Source organism: Vanessa atalanta, chromosome Z (genome assembly GCF_905147765.1).
Source record: "Vanessa atalanta chromosome Z, ilVanAtal1.2, whole genome shotgun sequence".
NCBI classification, from domain to species: Eukaryota; Metazoa; Arthropoda; class Insecta; order Lepidoptera; family Nymphalidae; genus Vanessa; species Vanessa atalanta.
Window position 1 is genome coordinate 4,105,503 of NC_061902.1, and position 9,065 is coordinate 4,114,567.

Here is a 9,065-nt window from a genome sequence, read left to right on the forward strand (position 1 = left end):
AACAATTTGTCTCATAACCACAGTGTATGTTTAATAATCACATGTAACTTGTTATATCGATATAGAATTTAATAATTAACGCTCTTGGATGACGCAAAAGCGGTAAGGATATCATATTATATCTAAACATGTCCGCCCTTGTTATTGAAGCAATTCGAATGGAAACTACCACGCAGTTCATTTGACCGTAACATCGTATATAAATTATTTTTAAACATCATTTTTTAATAAATTTATAAAAAAAAATGTTGCCAGTAGTATTTATATTTTAAACGTAAGATATTCAAGTTTTCGAATGTGTTCTATTAATAATGGAAAAAATATATAATGTTTATTTATTTGTTCAATGTATAATTAAATGCAATAAATTTTCGATCAGTATTTAACAATTTCTTGATTTTTATTTATGCAGGACATTTATTAAAATGCTTATAATTTTATAATTATACGAAATAGAAAACATTTTCAATGAACTGCTAACCGTGAAACTCAAGTAATGCCCTCGCGCCAATTATTGCCAATCATTCATCCTCACAACGAAATACATAGAGCATTTACTTGGCAGTAAATTGATCGACAATCGTATAATACGCATACTATATAGCAAGTTATCAGCAAATCAAATCAAATCAAAATATACTTTATTAAAGTAGGCTTTTACAAGCACTTTTGAATCGTCCTTTAACAAACTATTTAAAGTAAAGCTACCACCGGTTCGGAATGTAGATTCTACCGAGATGAACCAGCAAGAAACTCAGTAGTTACTCATTTTCAACATCTTAAAATACAGTCATGTTAGTTAAATACAATTATATATGTATGAGCCGAGATGGCCCAGTGGTTAGAAGGCGTGCATCTTAACCGATGATTTCGGGTTCAAACCCAGGCAGGCACCACTGAAATTTCATGTGCTTAATTTGTGTTTATAATTCATCTCGTGCTCGGCGGTGAAGGAAAACATCGTGAGGAAACCTGCATGTGTCTAATTTCAACGAAATTCAGCCACATGTGTATTCCGCCAACCCGCATTGGAGCAGCGTGGTGGAATATGCTCCAAACCTTCTCCTCAAAGGGAGAGGAGCTTATGTTTATTATGTTATATATGTATGTTATGTCTCCTGCCTGGAAGTCAACAAGCATAAACTCCACGTTTATCGTCAATATATTTATAAAGCTTAAATACAATTATCAAAATCATTTTTATATGAAACCAGTCTCTTTTCACTATCGTTATTTACGAAGGATTGATTAACAGTTTTCGGGAAGACGAAAGCTAACTTGGACAAGACATACATATACTTTAAACTATTCCACTATATATTTTTGCTAAGGAACCGAGACATTCAATCAAGATACTTTGACGTCTATTGTTTATTGTTTTCGTTGAAAAAATGTGTATCTTCGTCACAACTTCTACCCACCTTTTATAAGACCCAGCAGTGTTTAATTAAATGTCTTTTGTCAGGTTATTAGGTTATACCTGACAAAAATACATTTAATTATCGATAGCTCAGAAAGTTTGATAGTAGCCCAGAATAAGGAAATTGGGAGTACATTGGAAAGTGGTTTTCGGTTGTATCGGATTTACAGTTCCAAGGAATTATTAGTATCTGTGTATTCACTGTACATACAATCGTACACAATATTCTCTATAGTTTGTTTTCAAATAGGCCATGGCCGAAGTCAGCCAGGAGAACATTATATCAAAATACATATGTGGTTTGTAATAAAATAGTGTTTAATGTTTATGTTTTTTATTATGTAATAGAAAAATCTAAAGAAAATTAATTTTCAAAGAATTTTCATGAGACGTATGTATAAAATAGACGTATCTAAAAATCAGATAATCATTGTACAGATAATTTTATATTGAATGAATCAAGTGATAATTAATATTATGATTATTTATCTAATATTCACAGTTCTCCAAAACGAGGATTTTATTTAACTTTTTTCATTATTTATTAACAGCTGATCGACTGATTTGGTTAACATATTTCAAAATAATATTCCTCAACTAAACAATTTCACGATCAGCGAATAAAATTACAGTTCGAATAATCTCAAAGAAACTGTTTAAATTTATAATTATAGTTTCTTCAATAGTGTCGGTTATTTCCTATTGATAATCGTGGAAATTATAAAACTTTAAGTAAATGTCGCTCTTTTGGGCTAAGGCTCATTATTATAGAGGCAGAGGATTTGACAGAATTTCATCTGACACATGCAGATATCCTGACCGACCGCAAAATGAATTATCAAAGGCTCAAATAATAATTCTGTTGTTCTTTTCATATTTGAACCCACAATCTTCGATTCATTTGTTCTATCTAATGGGCGACTTCGGCAACAATGTAAGTGACATTTAGATATCATCTGATTTTCGTCTTAGTTTTCAAATCGTTCGACACGTCAGTTTTGTTAACATAACGACCGCGTAGTAAGTCTTACAACAGATTTAATTAGAACACGCGTACTTCAGGATATTCGAGAACCCGTACCCTGTAATATCCTGCTAATATTATAATGTTTATAAGCAAGTTTCAATGCCTTGACTTAGTAATAGACACTGCCATGTTAAGCAACACATGAACGTCAATAGCTCACCGGCGGTGCAACGGTCGAACGCGTGTAGGTCGTAGGTTATATGAAAAATATCAGCTCTATTAAAATAAATATATCACTCTTGTTATTTCTTATTGGCTAGCTATTTAATTATATTTTTTGAATTTGGAATCGCTATCTTTCCGCTATTTCAAACGTATTTTTTTTTTTTACAATTGTAGGAAATTAACCGGCGATCGTAAAACTCGGCCTATATAGCCAGTTACCAGCTCAAATACAGTTTTCAAAATTTGTTCAATTTTCAATTAAGCATGAAACGTATACGTAAACAAGTTTCGGGAAGTCTACGAATCCCATAGAAAAAGAGCGGATGCATGACGTAGGGTTTAAGCTGACTTGGACTACTTATGTATATGAGAGTTGATGAGTTGTTCTTTCTTCCCGGTAAACATAAGGCTCAATAAATTGAATGTTCGTTGTATTATATGATAGTCTTTCAATGTAAACATATTGTGTAGACCCTTATTATACCGGACCGGGACGGGTAACTGATAATTATAATTTGTTATGATTAAAATATAATTACTACTACGTGAAAAAAACATCATTAATTATAAAAAGTATTTACGTTCAGGCTCTATAATTTAAAAAAAAAGTTAATAACGTATTTACTTATTTGTTATTGCGTTATATTTTTACTTCAATAATTCACTTGTTTTATTTTGAATTACTTATTAAGGAAAACCCAAAATTTAAATAATAAATAACCTATCAAAAATATAAAAAAAAGCGAATACTTAGACAGTAAGTTTTTTTTTTTCTTTATAAACTTATTTGTAGTATGCATGACTTTGATCGTGTTTGTTCATCGTTTATCGTTTAATATAATTAAACTTTACATTACTAACAATCACTCAACCTTTATGCGTGTAGATAACAACTGAAGTAGGTATTGAGCCTTCGAACTTAATTATATAATAGCAGAAATATCTTCTCCTCTTAGAATGATACTTAAAGTTACTCGTTGTTATCGAGTGGGGTATTTGTAGCTCATTGTGATATAAATTTTATAATATTTAGTATAGCTCAAAGTTAAATATAATTTGTTATAAAGGACACGTAAAGTGAAAAAAGGAAAAGAGAATTATTGGTTATTATTATTATTAATTATTCATTATTGGTTTCTTTTTCTCGCCGACCGCATAATATGTTGTCTTTTGACATCAGCTTTATCCATAAAGTTAAATTACAAAATCTAAAAATAATACATATTTAAATACTATCAAGGAAAATCGAATCGACTTATTGTTGTAAATATATTTTTGATTTGAAACAACATTATCTTGGGGGAAATACCGACTCATATGATCGTCAAGATGCTTGCCGTAGCCTGACGGCAAGCGTCATGACGATCTCTGACTCCCTTGTGTGTGCGTAGTGTATACTAGATAAGTTTTTGTGTGTTATAATAATAATAATAATAAATCACGCACGTAAACGTTACTGAAACGCTCACTACGTCAGTCGTAGCGTGTAAAAAAACCTATAGCCTAATAATCGTCCCCCGCAGATTCGCTTATTTTTAAGGATATATCTTTCCTTGGAGTTCAAGATTTGATTCAGTGGTTTGGCCGTGAAAGAGCAATTTATGATATTAATTAACCACAAGAAAAATAAGGAAAAAGAAACCATTTTACATCCAATTGACACAATATCATTCACAGTCCACAGTTTTTAAAATATCTATGATATCATAACAGATTCGCGAAAAGTAGTGTTCTAAACATCAACGAAACTAGTATCAGGACTTTGAAAGTTTTTTTTTAAAAAAGTGAATATAAGTATTTATTGCGAATGCTATTTTAATATAAATAAATATTTAATTATCAAAAAATGTTTGTAGAGTACAATATAGCAGAACTAGTAGCGAATCGCAGCGAATACGTGAATCTTACGATTGTTTGTATTTATTCCTTCTTCGGTTAAAACAGGCTGTAGACTATGTATCTAATGCTACAATTTTTATTATTAGGAATTGTAGATCCTAAGTTAGCGTGATCCAATAAAAAATTCCTCTTTATATTATTATTAGTATAGTTAGGTTTACTATTGACCGCAACAGACGTTTTGTTAAAATGTGGTCAATGACAGTACGAGGTAACATATCAATTGCGGTTTCAATCTAGACGTTATAGGCCTGATTGAGGGCTGTCTGCACGTATATATATACAGCTGACAAATGTCATTATAAATAGCGTATAGAATCGCTCATGGAAAATCAACTTTACAAAGATTTTCTCATACTAATCTAATCAATAATAATCACATTTGACACAATTACCAATATTTACAAAAATCAGTGATTAAACAATTCTAAATACAATTAACGTATTGACAAACCTGTTATCGTTTAATCATATGCTTTGATTTGTAATCGCCTTGTATACCACCTTGCATCTGGCCTCATGCCTATACAGTTCCGTATGTTTCCAAAAGTATCGAATATAGCAACGAATTCAATACATTTGCTTATTCAAAACATTCTTAAACTCCTACATTGAAACCGGTTCGTAGGTCTGACGGACATTAAAATGAGATGAAGTTTAAAAAAAATTAATGGATATGAACGAAAACATTAAATTATAATATAACTGCTAAACTGGCTCTGTTTGTAAATTTGTTACATTATAACGACTTAACTTAACTGCGGATTGTGGTTAAATTTAACACAGAAGTACCTTGGAGCTTGGATAATTAACTATATGAACATGTATGTCATGGAATTTTCGGAACAACTTCTCAGTTACTTGGTGGTAGATCTGTGCGAGCCAAATTGGATAGGAAGTTAGATGATACACATTCCATTACTAATTGTACCGCTGTAAAGTATTCCCTAGTATGTTGTGTTCCGGGTTGAAGCGTGAGTGACCCAGTCATATATAGATACAAGGGGGCATTATTTGGCTACGTAAGGGACGACAAATAATGAATGTTATGCTTTCAATATAGTAAATATTGAATAATAAAAAATATCAAGTCTTTTCAAAACTATTTATAGAGTAGATACACAAACAATACCAAATTATTAGTTTCGCGTTGTCTTAAATAGTTAACGATAAGTGACGTTACAATGTTCGATTGTAAGATAGCGTGAGCGTATATGAACGACGTTTCATTTTGAAAATTCTATTTCTCTAAACACGCAACGTGTAGTATTATCCAATCACGAAAACAAAACAATGTACAAGCGTATAAATAAATAATATTTACTACTGACGTGACATAATTTTATCAAAACTTTATACAAACCGAAAATTTATTGAAACGTGGGTCTCCAAGGTAACATAAACCTGCCCAGGCCAATGGTCAGGACCAGGCCAGGCAAATGGGCAAGGGTACGTATGTATTGTGAAAATCAGATCAATATTTTTTTTTGTCTGAATACGATTATATAAAAATCAATAATAAGTAATAAGTTTTAACACAAAATTAGTGAGCATTTTATATATAGTAATATAAATGATATGATATATACATAAATTTTACTTATTATACTCAAACAGTCACGCCGTTCTTTTAACACCTCGAGTGAATTAGGAAAGAAGCCTACGTCCGTCCCAGCTCTGTTCAGCTGCTTAAGCGTGAAGAGGTAACAGACAGAGTTACTTTCGCATTTATAATATTAGTATAGATAAAATAGTTGTTCTCACTACCCCGGGAACTCTATTAGCTTGGAGGCCCATGGTGGGCCAACCGGCGGGGCGTCACGGTAGCATGCGCTAGCGATCCCGTGATGCCCCCCGTAAAGACGGAGTGGGTACCGCTGTTTTTTTTAGTGGGTATTCCGGTGCCTTCAGCATAGGCGAGCTCCACATACCCCTCCACATCATGTGGGGGAAACGCGTCATGCGTTTTTCCAGCGAAAAAATATAATAAAAAAAGATAAAATAGTTAAATAAGACAAAAAGTATCTTCTACAACTTTGACGTAATAAAACTTTGATAACTAATATTTTCAGTTTGGCTGTATAACAATATAGATATCTAAGAGCTGTGGACATTATTTCGTTGCCTTAGTTTGAGGATACGCCTTAACTGATAATCAGTATACATTTTCCATAATATTTCGTACATTGAATATCGACGCACGTTTTAATGCTTTGTTTAAAGCTTCGACAATGTTACCAATAATAATATCAGAGAGCAGAGACAGGTAATTAAAATAGTGAACTAAATGTAAAATTATATTTCACGATAAAACATTTTTTATTTTGCTCAATATGTTTCGCAAGCCCTGGACCCTCGAGTTCCACTCACACTTGTACAATTGTTCGTTGTCTCTTTCTCACAAACACAAGCCTACACTATGACATTGAACATGTTATAAATTAACATAAAGTTACCGATGAAGTACCATCAACAGTTGTCTTGACTTTGTTAAAACGATAAAAATGCAAAGCTTCTTTTGAGGGCAATTATCGCCATTAAAAATTAATATTTAGGCATAAAAGACAAACTGTACCACTATTACGCAATGAGTTTTTCAAAACTGGGTTAATTTATAAGAGTAACTCATTTAGAGTGTTGAAATGGCATTTTAATTGAATATATTATGTTCTTAGTCAATTTCCCTTAAAATATACGCACAAATTCTTATCAAAGCAAATCTTTTTCGTCACATTGCTTTTAAATTAAATTTTTAACATTAGCAGCGATTCTGATAAAAACGTCTACAGAAACCTTTTAGTGTTACTTAAATCTGATTTTAACTAGTCAACTAATAAAGTTATCTTAATATTTGTGAATATATATTTTTTTTCTTTTTTTATTTATAAGTATATGACATTGTAGGCACATAAAAAATTACTTATTAGCACTTATATTCTCTAGGAATTTTTTTAAAACTATTTAAATAATTAATTAAAATTAGGAAATCTTTAAGTTTTACTGAAATTTATAACTATTTATCCTTCTTATGAGTTTTGTTATATATGTATATGCAAAGCTAAAATAAATACGAAAAACGCGTGTTAATAAAGAACACTTTTTATCAAAAAAAATATATGAAAATGTTTTTATGCTATCTTAAGCACTGGCTACTTGAATAAAAAATTTTTTTTTTTATTTATTTAGACTATTTTTAGAGGGTTATTATTCGCTATTGTTACGAGTATTACTTCCAATTTAATATAATTTCACTTATTTCTTACATTTACAGAATATATTTAGTAACAATTTCTGCCATAAAGGTCAGAGTATTTCTAAATAAATTAAAAATTAGTTCATATATGAAGACGTATATGTTAAACAAGCATTATGTCGTTTGTCAACGTTAGCTCAGTTTATGTGGAACAGTCATAACTTAACATAACCTCGTGTACCTGTATCCACAATTTTTGTGAACTTATGTAATATGAAATTCATTTTCGTAATAGAACTATTTCGGAATATTAAAATTTTCGCAGATTTTTTATCGTGCGATAATGGAAGAGTTAATTTGTTAAGAAGCTACAATTGACAGCTAATATATTTTCTATATGTTGTTTAATGATATTATTTTAATATATATTCGTTGTTTATTTTGATTTTTATTAAAATATTTTTTCACTTTTTATACATTCTTATATACATTTTGAATAAATTTTCCGAAAAAAAGAAATTAACAAATTTTTTTCGAATCAAAATATAGATAAATATTTCTAGTAACTAAGAAAGCAATGGATACGAAAACGCCTTTAGTGATTATAGGAAAATTCGTGGTAGCTATATAAATTTTAGAATATGCATCGTTAATGACATAAATTTGACCAATTAAAAATATTGCCAAAACATGGAACATGGAAGACAGGACATTTGCATAATAAAAAAAGCTTGTGTAATTTCTCGTTAGAAATCCTTTAATGCTAAATTATTATTGCATAAATAAAAGTTCTATGCTGTAAATTAACTATATATATATTTTATATAAATTTTGAGTTTGGTTAAATTGAAAAAAAAACCACACAAATACACCAAAATTAAAAAAAATCTTATGACGCCAGCAGAATTGATAAAATAAGATAAAAAAGAAATCTACTTGATATCTATTAATATAAAATAAAATACTTACAAATAAAAAAACCACGATATTATCCAGTGCCGAAAGCAAGTTCACTCAACGACGTACAAGCGAGCAATGGATTAACTGCGCCCGCGCACCGGTCTTCTATCTTTTGTTCGACTCACTGTGCAATATACCACGCATGAAGCAAGATCATAATCGTATTAATGATATATATGAAAACGTTTTCAAAAAATTTAATCGTCAAAAATACCTTGTAAACATATACGAAATTATTGTCATAATAGGTATAGTTATCTCCTATTATTTATGTAACCTCAAAGCACACGACGACCTTAAAGTTGGTAATAAGATAGTTCCAACACTTTCCTGTTTGTAAGTCAAATGAATAATGCATTTAATATGTAGTTTTTACTGTATGCCATATATTATATTATAAG

General features: G+C 30.5%; 1 protein-coding gene across 1 annotated transcript in view; it reads right to left on the minus strand.

Moving 5' to 3' along the window:
* The window catches only part of LOC125076155 (retinaldehyde-binding protein 1), a 32,385-nt gene extending 23,621 nt beyond the window's left edge, over nucleotides 1-8,764 (minus strand). The window contains exon 1 of the mRNA XM_047688142.1: nucleotides 8,674-8,764. The gene's annotated coding sequence lies outside the window, so the exon portion shown is untranslated. The remainder of the gene's footprint in view (nucleotides 1-8,673) is intronic.
* Nucleotides 8,765-9,065: the final 301 nt, after the last annotated feature.